Source organism: Poecilia reticulata, linkage group LG10 (assembly GCF_000633615.1).
Source record: "Poecilia reticulata strain Guanapo linkage group LG10, Guppy_female_1.0+MT, whole genome shotgun sequence".
Lineage (NCBI taxonomy): Eukaryota > Metazoa > Chordata > Actinopteri > Cyprinodontiformes > Poeciliidae > Poecilia > Poecilia reticulata.
Window position 1 is genome coordinate 16,204,675 of NC_024340.1, and position 11,309 is coordinate 16,215,983.

Consider the following 11,309-nt stretch of genomic DNA (forward strand, 5'->3'; position numbering starts at 1 on the left):
GCCAGACTTGAGAAAAGGCTTAAAGGGGCAGTAGCAGAGGGCTCCGATTTTTGAGAGGGCCCCAAGGATTTTTTTCCCCTTATTTTTCTGCTCTGCGCTATGCTTGGTAGGCAAGCATAGCGCAAAGTACAGATGAACCATGGCTTTGAGACCAACAAAATGAAAGAAGAGTGCTCAAAAATTGAGTAATCGAGCAATAATTGTAATGTACTTATATTGTTTATAAATTAGATAGAAACTAGGCGAGGGCTAGCTCTAAGATTGTGGCTTGTTTATTGTTGTCATAGCAACTCCATAGCAATTGTCATGAACAAAGATGGCTTCCAGCTATAAAGTTCCTGAAAGTGTGATGTCACATGAAAAATATGTATTAATTTACAGTAATTTCCATTGATAGAATATTTTTTCTTTAGTGGATAGGGCACCAAAACTGGCCCCACCCCAGGGGCCCACATCCTTCTATGTCCGGCCCTGGGTACGTACAAACATGTGTAAACTAGATCCCGTATGCTTTTTTGCTGCCACAAACAAGCTTCTGCTATAACTCTGACAAGATAAACAAGCACCCTTATCAGAAATGGCAGAGCTCATTTTTATTTATTTGTTTTATTTAAAAAAATAAAACAAGAAAAGATTAAAAAGTAATCTGGCCTGACTCGGAACAAATACAGTTTTTCAGCAGGTTCCTGCTTTGCAGAACATGCAAGCACAAACATACATCACTGCCATCACATCAGCTAACAGCAAACAGTACAATCACAGATAAACTCAATAGAGTGAAGCAGCAGAAAGCCACATCTTAGTGGCTACAGGCTACAGCAGTAGTTGTGGCCTCCTGAGGTTTGATCGGGTGGTAATATTGGTAGATTCACTTCAATACCAGTTTCTATGTCCTTTCAGTTGATCACAAGTTAAAGTACTGAGTAACAGATCATAGCATCTATTTAGAAAAAAATATGTAAACAGATGGACAAAATTATATAGAGTTATGTAATTCTGATGTTTTAAAGAGTAAAATACTTCAAATAAGTAGCATCATTACAAAATAAGATGTAGGCATAAGAGATTAGTTTTACATCATAAAGCTTTTTAAGTACTTGAAGTAGGTGATGTACATGTGCTAAAAAAGTGCAAAGTAGTTGTAGTGACAATATGCACTGTTTACTGTACATTCACTTGACCTGCAAAAGGCTCAGCAGATAGAAAATAACTTTAGAACAAACTTGTTTACATACTATAAGTCTCACTTTAACATGCATTTCAAATATGTGTGGTTCATTTTCTAGATATAGTAAGGTAGCCATGGATTAAAATATATATCTCACCTATGGTGCAGTAAAAGTACAACTAAAAGTGCATTTTTTCCAAATGTACTATAGTAAATGTAACTAGTTAGTTAGTTAGTACCCACCTCTGGTTAATTATTGAGAAAGAATTATACCAGATATGCATTGATGGAAGTGTGTAGTTTCTCTGTGGTACTTACTAAGGACATTTAACCAAGTACTGGTGAGTGTGAATGCATATATTTGAGTTTGTATGTACATTTTTGACACATATTTTACATTTTATCTATTGTCTAAGTACAAATTCATAATTAAATCCCTAAAATTAATATGATATCCAGGTCAACCATAGCTGTACATGGATGTCTGACAGCAGCAACACATTAAAACACACGATGATACTATTTAGTCAAAGTATGGATTGTTTATTTCTAATATTTCACAACAGATACATGGCAAACATAAAAGGGTTAAAACATGAGAAACTGAGTGTAACATTTACAACAACAAACTAAGACTATAGAGAGAAGCAGCATGACTGAGTTCACTATTCAATCTCAATGTGTCCCTGAAGCTTCTTTGTCAAACCTTGTCACACCTCTTTTAATGCAAGGTCATTAGTACTGCTTAAAATAAAGACGGCAGAATAGAGGGATCTGTGTGGTAAATAAAGGTTTTTCTATTAATTATTTAGAAGGATGTATAACTTGTGATATACCAACTTATATCTTTGAGACAGAGATCCATCTTAAATGGACTGTTGTGAACTTGATGTTGGCGTGAGTCAGTTTTTCCTCTTGTATTTGCAGCTGGTTCAAAACGCTGCTGCACATTTTTGAACTGTTAAAAACTGAAAACATTTCTAGTGCTCCTCACTGCCTAATCTAAAATAATCTTCAAATGCATTTCTATTTAATTTTTTCAGTGTCAATAAGGCTAAATTTGACCTTGTTTGTTTTAATTCCTTTCCTTGCATTTAATTGTTCTTCAGTCATATTTATGTGTTTTTCTTTCTTTTAGTGCATATTTATAGTTTGGGGTTAAGTGCAGTGCTCTGTTTCTGGTAATAGGATTATGAGATGGTACTAATTTAGGTTAAACGCCAAGTATTTTGTGACTGGAATCTTTTCCAAATAGTCAAATTTGTCTTTGTTGAAAGCAAAAATGAAATGTATTGTCCCTCTTCTAGCCAGCTGATAGGCAGTGCACACGTGTGGAAGAGGTGGCACGTTATTTGTGATGTTCAATAAACTATTGTGACTCCAGGACTTTGACTAGGACCTTTTCAAAAGGACTCCAAACTGTATGAAAGTCTAAAAGAAGATCTTCTTACTTGACATTTCTGATTCTTAGAGTTAATAGATTTATTTGTGCTTTTACATGTGAATGTATGGACATTTTGGAAATTGAGTGTTTTTGTCATTGATTAATGTGCACATCAAAAATATTTCAATCAAGCAACGGTCCCAATCTTACAAGAAGTTCTGTCGGTCTTTGTTTTCTTGTTGCAGATCAAACTTAAATGATAATTCTAGTGTAGCTGGACTATCAAACTAATTTAACATCAAACTATTTTCTTTCATCCACTTCTGAGTCTAATTCTCTCATTTTTAGCCATGTTCACTGCAGTGAAGGGCAGAAAGGCTTTGTTCAAGAATATGGGGATGACAGCTTCATCTATTTATCATATGGCGTACAATAGCAGACCTTGAGAGCCGGACAGATTTTCACTGATCCAGGCTCCGGCACTGCAGGCAGGATTATTAGATAAAATCGTATGTGGGGAGAGTCAGAATTCATCATGTGCTCATTACTTTCTGAAAATGTTCAAATTAGTCAATAAATACAGCGATGCAAAATGCAAAAAGAAAATATTGAACACATCTTAAGTTCTTGCTACTCTGAAAAGTTAAAACATCATATAATTAGAACCTTCTTGTTTTTGGTATTTCAAATGACAACAAAAGGAACCGATTATCAAACAAAATGCGGAGTCAACTTGTAGAACAGGTTAAGCAAGCTTTTTTATTCCATTGTTCCAACAAAATACCTCCAGCTTTGTGAGATTCATGAGGCCTGCAGCAATGCATGCCTCCTTTACATTTTAAGATTTGTGGATGATGCTTAGGTCACATTTTTTCAAATTTAAATTCTATTTTTTGTTGTTTAGAAGTAAATTTACAAGCCTTTGGACCAAATTCTGGAATGAGAAGACAGGAAAAGTGCTCCTTACTGAAGATATAATTTCATCAGCTGCTGCTTTAGTGCTAGATTATCTAAAAGCCTTCAGCAGGTGAATGCATCTTTATAAATTCACATTTTTGAGTTTGGATCAGCTGCATTGCTGCATTGGTATATTGTTTTGATCCCGAGAACGGCTTGATTTCTTAATTTCATTCATAAAACATCAGGAAATTATTGTACTACTGTTCCCTTCATTGACTCGCTGACAAAAACACATTAGGAACCAGAAGGAATGGTGTGATTTTGGTGTCATTTGGTGCAGATTCAGACCCCCGGTGCATGTCAGAAACAGACACCAGAATACTACTTAATGGCTTCCCCAGTGGAGCGCCATTGTTGTCAGGCCGTGGCCAAATTGTCCCAACAGTCAGTCGAAACAGGGAGTACAGGCTCTAAACACAAAGGATACCTCACAGACACACTGGAACCGGGTAGTTTTACAGTCCTGACCAAAATGTTAACGCTGGACAAAAAATTTCAAGTGATCACATTTTCTGCAGCAGGAAGAAACTGGAGAAGAAAAATTATAAACTCCAACTCGCTGCTGATCAGGCTGATCAGCCTTGAATAGTTAAAATCTTCACAAAAATCTGGATTTTAAAGTAATTTTCTGTCAGGAATTCACACTGTCATGCCCTCCTCTGATATCCAAGGAGACACGGCTTTCTGTCTTTGAATGTGGCCGTGTAAGCTGCACAAGGAAAAGGCTTCTTGCAACAATTCATCCCTGCAGAGGTTGAATGTAGGAAGACAGCGGGTTTGACGCTTTCAGGAGAAGGTCAAGGGGTAGAACCCAAATTATTTCAGCTGTGGTGAGCTTCAGGATCTAACAAGGCAGATATCCGACCCAAGTGAAGGCTGACTGCAGCTCAACAACCATAAGAGCGCAACTTAGAGAACATAATATTTCTACATTTTCTTCCATGGCATAAACGTGCCTATTCTGCTTTGCAAAAGAGCGCTGAAGATGTTCTCTGCATGTAGGAGGATTTATCGTGGCATGGGAGCGTTTTCCTTCAGTGGAACAATGGAGCTCAAGGCTGGAGATCTTACAGCGAGCTTTCCTTTTGACTGAGGACCCTCATCTACAACCACATCACCAAGGCACCAAGTAAAAGATGTCTCACCAGATACATACATATGATTAAAGACTTCTTCCAGGAGAATAACATCCCTGTATGGACCATCCTGTATGTTCCTGTGAGGTAAATCCCTTTGTAAACAAATGCTAGTTCCAGATCCTGGATTATCTTCATGAAGCTATCCTCAGACCTCTGGCATAGGGAGTCATAAAGCAAGACTTCAGGTAACTGCTGCGGTGATTAGAGGACCCTGATTGTTGGTAGTAACTATCATCTAACCTGCCATGTACGGAAAAAACTGGCTAGCATCTAGACTTCTGTACACTTTTAAGTCTGTTCCGGTGTAAGGGGAACGCCAGTCATGACATAGAGATATGAATAATCTGATGTAAATTCAGGCAAAGTCGGCAATTTCATCAGATCAATGAACACGTCAGGAGGGAGGAGGTTTGGGTCGGTTTCTAAGCTAGCTGTTTCCAACTTTTGGAAAGGCCGCTGTCTATGAGTCCCAACTAGATGTGTTACTTCTACAGACAAATTAGCTTGACTTGAACAAGTAGAAACCATGGCTATACTGTAGGGGTGCACAGATTTATCAGCCAGTCGATTTCCTTAACTTTGGGACTTCAGAGATCGGCTGATACTGAAGCCAATCTTATCTACCTCATCAAACCACTGTCCCCTTCTGCTCTGCTGTGAGAGAGGTTTGACTGACAGACCAGCTCACCAGGTCATTTCTGCAGGTTTACAGTTAACAACAGTCACCCCACTATTGACAGCTCAGCGACTTTCTTCCTATATTTAGCAACATTTCAGACAAAAAAATTGGTATAGGCCAAAATAGGAGTCTGCTGTTCAGGCTTTTTAAACATCAGTAATCAGCGATCGGCCAGAAACCTGCAATCGGTGCAAACCTACTACACTGGCAAAAATAACTTGGAAAAACAACTGCAGTTGCTTCATTCAATACTTCCGTCTCTCATTACTCACCACACAAGACGTTTACGTCAGCTGTTGGAAAATTCTCTATTCTCCTACTGGCAGCACTTACACTAGTCCGCAAAATAACAGCAAAAGTTGGGAGAAAACGCCAGATTTGGTTCGGTTGTTCAACAATAACTGAATACATTTTCTGAAAATACTATCTGCTGAGGATTCATTAACCACATGATAATCACAATAACATAGTTTCTTAATTCTGATCCTAACAAAGTTAACCATAGTGTGAAAATACTAAAACTAAACGACTATATTAATAAAAACAATATCTAGCTAATAAAAGCTAATTAAAGCCAACTGAATTAGACAAAAGTCAGTTCCAGCAGTCCTCAACATCTTCTTCTGCAGCAAGTCTGTGAGCAGAAGAGGATAAAATGGCTGCATGACTTCATTCCTCACTAAGCGGCTGCTTGTAATCTGGATCACTGATCCAGGGTCAGCAGTGTGCCGACTTTGTTATCCATTTGATCTAACATTGTAATCATTGCAGTAAAGTTGCAATACCTTTCAGCAAGTGTAGTTGTAGATGTTTTCCCCTGTCAGTGGGTGCAGTTTCGCAATGTCCAATACAGTAATTACAAAAATAATAATAAAAACCCTATTGGCCAGTTTAACAGACTAAAATCTATAATACACACACAGGACTGTGAAATTTTAAATACACTACCTTGTCTTTCCAACGTTTCACATTTTATACGTTGCCTCAATAAAGTTGAGTATATTGTATTTATATTCACTGAGACCAACACATTCATCTAAGGAAAACACAGTTTTAGAGATGTTTTGCAAAACAGTTATGAGACCTCAAGTTAGTATAGGAGTGCACTGATTGCAGTTTTCTGGCTGATTACCAATCTTTAAGAAGCCTGACATCAGGGTGGTGCAGGGGTTCAGCACAACCCTCATAAGGAGCCTTTAGTCCTCGTGTGGCTGTTGCAGGTTCAATTCCTGGCCTGGTGACCTTTGCCCCATGTGTCTCTTATTACCCACTTTCCTGTCAATTCACTATCAAATAAAGGCCACTAGAGCCGCTTAAAGAGAAACCTAACATTCTGATTTTGGCCAATACCGATTTTGTTTTTGTTTGAAATGTTGCTAAATATAGCAAGAAAATGTCTGCCTTGGTAACAGTGGGATGACTATTATTAACTGCCAACATACAGACATGACCTGGTGGACCGGTCCATCAGTCAAGCCTCTTTCTGCAGAGAAATAAAGGACAGCAGTTGATTTTAAGACCTTGGCTGAGCTAAATAAGATCGGCGTCACATGGAAGTATTAGCCGATCACCAATCTCCTAAAATTAAGGAAATCTACCCTGATAAACCAGCTGACCAAAAATTTGGTGCAGCCCAGTATTCATTCTTCTTTAGTCAATACTTTGGACACCACTTGACACAACCAAAGTGCTTTTAGAAATGTCTTCAGCAGCTTTACACATTTAGACTGAATTTTCTGCCCATTTATTTTTGAAAAATATCTCAAACTCCATAAAAGTTTTGACCTTCATTGTAGTTCTGGGTTCATGTTTAGGGCATTTTGTTCTTCTGAACGGTGAAGCTCTCTCTACCAGGTTTCCCTCCTGGATAGTTCTGAGTTTAGATCCATTCGCTTCTCCTGTCCCTGTTGGAGGAAAAGCATCACATGATGCTGCTGACACCGGCATGTTTCACCTTGGAGATGCTGTGTTCACGATGATGTTCAGTTAGTTTTGAATCAAGTCTGGAAAGTTTGAATTTGACAAGTTCCACGTATATTTGCTGCGGCCCCTTCATAACAGCTGCAAGTTAAAAGTCATGACTTTCTTTCATCAGTGGCTTTCTTCTTTCCATTCTTCCATAAAGGCTGAATTTATTTAGTCTACAGCTAATGGTTGTCTTGTCAACAGATTTTCCCACCTGAATTGCCTCTTTGTTGCTGCTCTGATGAATGTTCTCCTTGTCCAGCATGTCAGTTTAGATGGACAATGATGTCTGGTAGAAAAATCCATTTTGTACTTTATTTATTTATTTTTCTTTTCGGCCTTCTGTGTCACTTGAAGAGAACTATATTTACACCAGTCTCAATGCAGACTTATTATAGACACAAATGAACTAATGCTGTTTGAGTTGTCTGTGCTAAATATTTCTTTTTATCTCAGATTGACAGCGATATCAGGTTATAAAATTCTTATATTTATTAGGTTTGCCACCAGATGCCTTAGCTCGCTGCAGACTAACCAGAACTCTCAAAATTCAGCAGCTGTTTGAAAACTGAACCCTAAACATCAATATTTTATCCACACAGGAAATACAGAGACTATCTCGCTCATGTCCACAGCCTCCTTAATAGTAAACCCACACTCACACGTCTCTTCTAGTGTATTATTAAAAATATTGTATAGGAATATTTAGAATATATTCCCTTGATGAATACAGGATGTATAATATCTAGAGATGTCCCACAGATATCAGTGCACATGTACTGTTTACTCACTGTGTTCAGACAACAGAAATCCCCTCCACAGAAAAAACACTCAGATAAAGTGGAGTGAAAAAGTGTTTGCACCCTTTCTGGTTTCTATTATGTGTCACACTTAAGTGTTTCAGAACATTAAATCAATTAAGATAGCAGTCAAAGATGACAAACGTAAACACAAATTGCAGTTTTTAAGTGAAGACACATTATTATTATTATTATTATTATTATTATTATTATTATTATTATTATTATTAAAGAAGAAAAAAAAATCCAAAAAAGAACCTGTGATTAATTAGACAAGTCAGGTTTGTTGGTAAAGCACATTTCATAAGCACATTGGTAAAGCACATTTGGTAAAGCACATTTCATTGGTAAACAGATGAAGAAACAAATAAAATTAACAATTAAATCAGGATCATTTGACAAGTTTTTTCAAAGCAAATAAGGCATCACACAGCAAAAGCATAAAGGTTTTTTTTTAATGTTTAAATTGAACTAGAAAGCAAAAGATTTTATTTGGCACCTAAGTGCAGGGTTTGAATATGATGTCACAATGTCAGTCTGCCAGTTCCTGCTGCTGCAAACATCCCCATAGTATGATGCTCACACCACCATGCTTCACTGTAGAGACGGTGATGAGGCGTACCTGGTTTCCTCCAAATATGATGCCTGGCATTCACACCAGAAAGTTCAATCTTTGTCTCAACAAATCAGAAAATTTAGTTTCTCTTGGTATGAGAGACCTCCAGGAGCTTTTTGGTAAACTCCAGATGGGCTGCCATGTTTATTAAGGATTGGTTTTCATCTGACCACTCTGCCTTACAGGCCAGATGATAATTGTCCTTCTGGAAGGTTGTCCTTTCTGGAGCTCAGACAGAGTGACCATCAGGTTCTTGGTCACCTCCCTAAGACCTTTCTCCTCTAATCGCTCAGTTTAGACAGCCAGCCAGCTTCAGAAAGAGTCCTGCTGGTTCCAAACTTCTTCCATTTACCGATAACAGAGGCCAGTGAGCTCACTGGGACCTTCAAAGCAGCAGAAACGTTTCCCCAGATTTGAGCCTCAAGACAATCCTGTCTCAGAGCTCATTACAGACAATCCCTTTGAGTTCATGCTTAGTGTTTGACCTCTGACCTGCACTTTCAACTGTAGGACCTCGTAGAAAAAGGTGTGAGCTTTTCCAAATCAAGTCCAGTCGACTCAGGTGGACTCCATTTAAGCAGTAGAAACATCCCAAGTTAGACCAGTGGACACAGCTCAGTTTAGAGCTTCATGGCAAAGGCTGACAATGTACATCTGATTTTTTTTTGGTTTCTAGTTTTTTATAAATTTACAAAAAAATAAATCAAACATTTTTGTCATAATTGAGTATTTGTGTATATCATTTTAAGAAAAGAGATTATTTTGATAAAATTTGGAATAAGGATCTAACAACAAAATGTGGAAAAAGTGAATACTGTCCAGACATTTAAAAGCTGCCAGCTGCTTGTTTCTCCTATCACTATCTCAGTGGTGTTTTAATGCCCAGGAACCGACATTGACAGCCATGTTCACCTGACTTTATATGCACCATGAGTGGCTCTGCCTCAGGTGACAAATGTGTTTCGTGTTTGAATCATACAGGTGTTTAATTTACAGTAAATCTTTATTGTTAGATGTCAAAAATAGCTAGAAACGTAAAATTTTACATAAGAGAACAACAGTAAAAAATAAGCTGATGTTTGTTGTAGTTTCAGCTTGGTGAGAATACTTTTAACTACTATCCCAAAATGTGACTATGGAGTCGTATATCTACCATAAATAACCTTTGGCTGTTTATCCTTAGGGGAAAAAATATTATCCCGTAGGATTGAGTTAACTTGTGAAGTTTGCACAGAAATTTGAGAAGTAAAGCTAAGATTTTATCCCACAAAACTCACAGTAAAAAAAAAGTAGACTTACACAGAAATTGCACTATATTGGCAAATGTATTTGCTCACCCATCCAAATCATTTAATTCAGGTGACTTCTAGAGGCATTCAAATCACTTCCATGGCCACAGTCGTATAAACTCCAGCACCTGGGCTTACAAGCTGCTTTTACAAACATTTTGTAAAAGAATGAGTCACTTTCAGAAAAAGTATCCTGATAATATGTTAACTGGGCAAAAGGTCCTGCCAGGATATTTCTTCGCTACTAAATATTCCAAAGTGAATATTTAGTAGAATGACAGCAACTCAGCCACAAAGTGGCATCCACAGAGTCAGGTCAGCGGATGCTGAGGCACACATTGTCATGTTCTGTGTCATTGAAGCTGGACCAAAACGCAGACTAGAGCCTTTGAGGACCATTGTGGACACTTTCATAATAAAATGGCAAAACTTACAACAGAAGTACAATGAGAACAGGTCATAAAATAGCAGTAGAGAAACGTAAGAATCCAACAACGAGCATTGAAAAACCAGGAGGTAAAATACTGAGACGGGTGGAAAATGATGAGAACCAGATGAGATGATCAGGGAAAACGGGACGCAGCTGTGGGAAGAAGACTAATTAACACAGAGGGAGCAGAACTAACAACCAATGAGTCTACAAACCAAAGGAGGAAGACCTAAAAGTAATATGAGAAAATAAATTGGAATGTATAAGCAGCAAAACACAAGTACTAAGAAACTAAACAGAAAGGAATGAACTAATATGGCAACACTACAGAACTATAATGAATACAGAGAGCTGAACAGAACCTGCCAAGACCTAGTGAACATAAATCACAAAAAATTATTTAACACAAAAAACCCAGAGTCATGACACAGTGTGCAGAGCTGCAGAGCTCCAGTCTTTATGTGGCCTTCATAGTACCTGAACAATGAAGCATAGAAAGCTTCATGGAGTAAGTTTCTGTTTCTGAGCAGCTGCATTGCAGCCTCACTTCACTAAATCCAGTCTGCAGCTCAGCGTTTGGCTTTAGTCAGGAAAAAGGTGGCTGCAGTGTACCAAGTAGAAAGTTTGGTGCTGAAGGGTTTATGAATAATGTGGCTCTTTTTAAAGACGCCATAATGGTGCAGCACACCAAGATATTTCTTACAATTTAATGATTACTTTGAAAGAACAGTTTGGAGATTATGTCTTTCTGTTCCAACACTACTTACTACTGCCCAAAGCAAAGTCCATCCATCCATCCATCCATCCATCCATCCATCCATCCATCCATCCATCCATCCATCCATCCATCCATCCATCCATCCATCCATCCATCCATCC

At 38.0% G+C, this 11,309-nt stretch overlaps 1 protein-coding gene across 2 annotated transcripts in view; it reads left to right on the forward strand.

Moving 5' to 3' along the window:
- Positions 1-11,309, forward strand: part of bcorl1 (BCL6 corepressor-like 1) — a 43,941-nt gene that overhangs the window by 3,333 nt on the left and 29,299 nt on the right. The window lies entirely within an intron of this gene.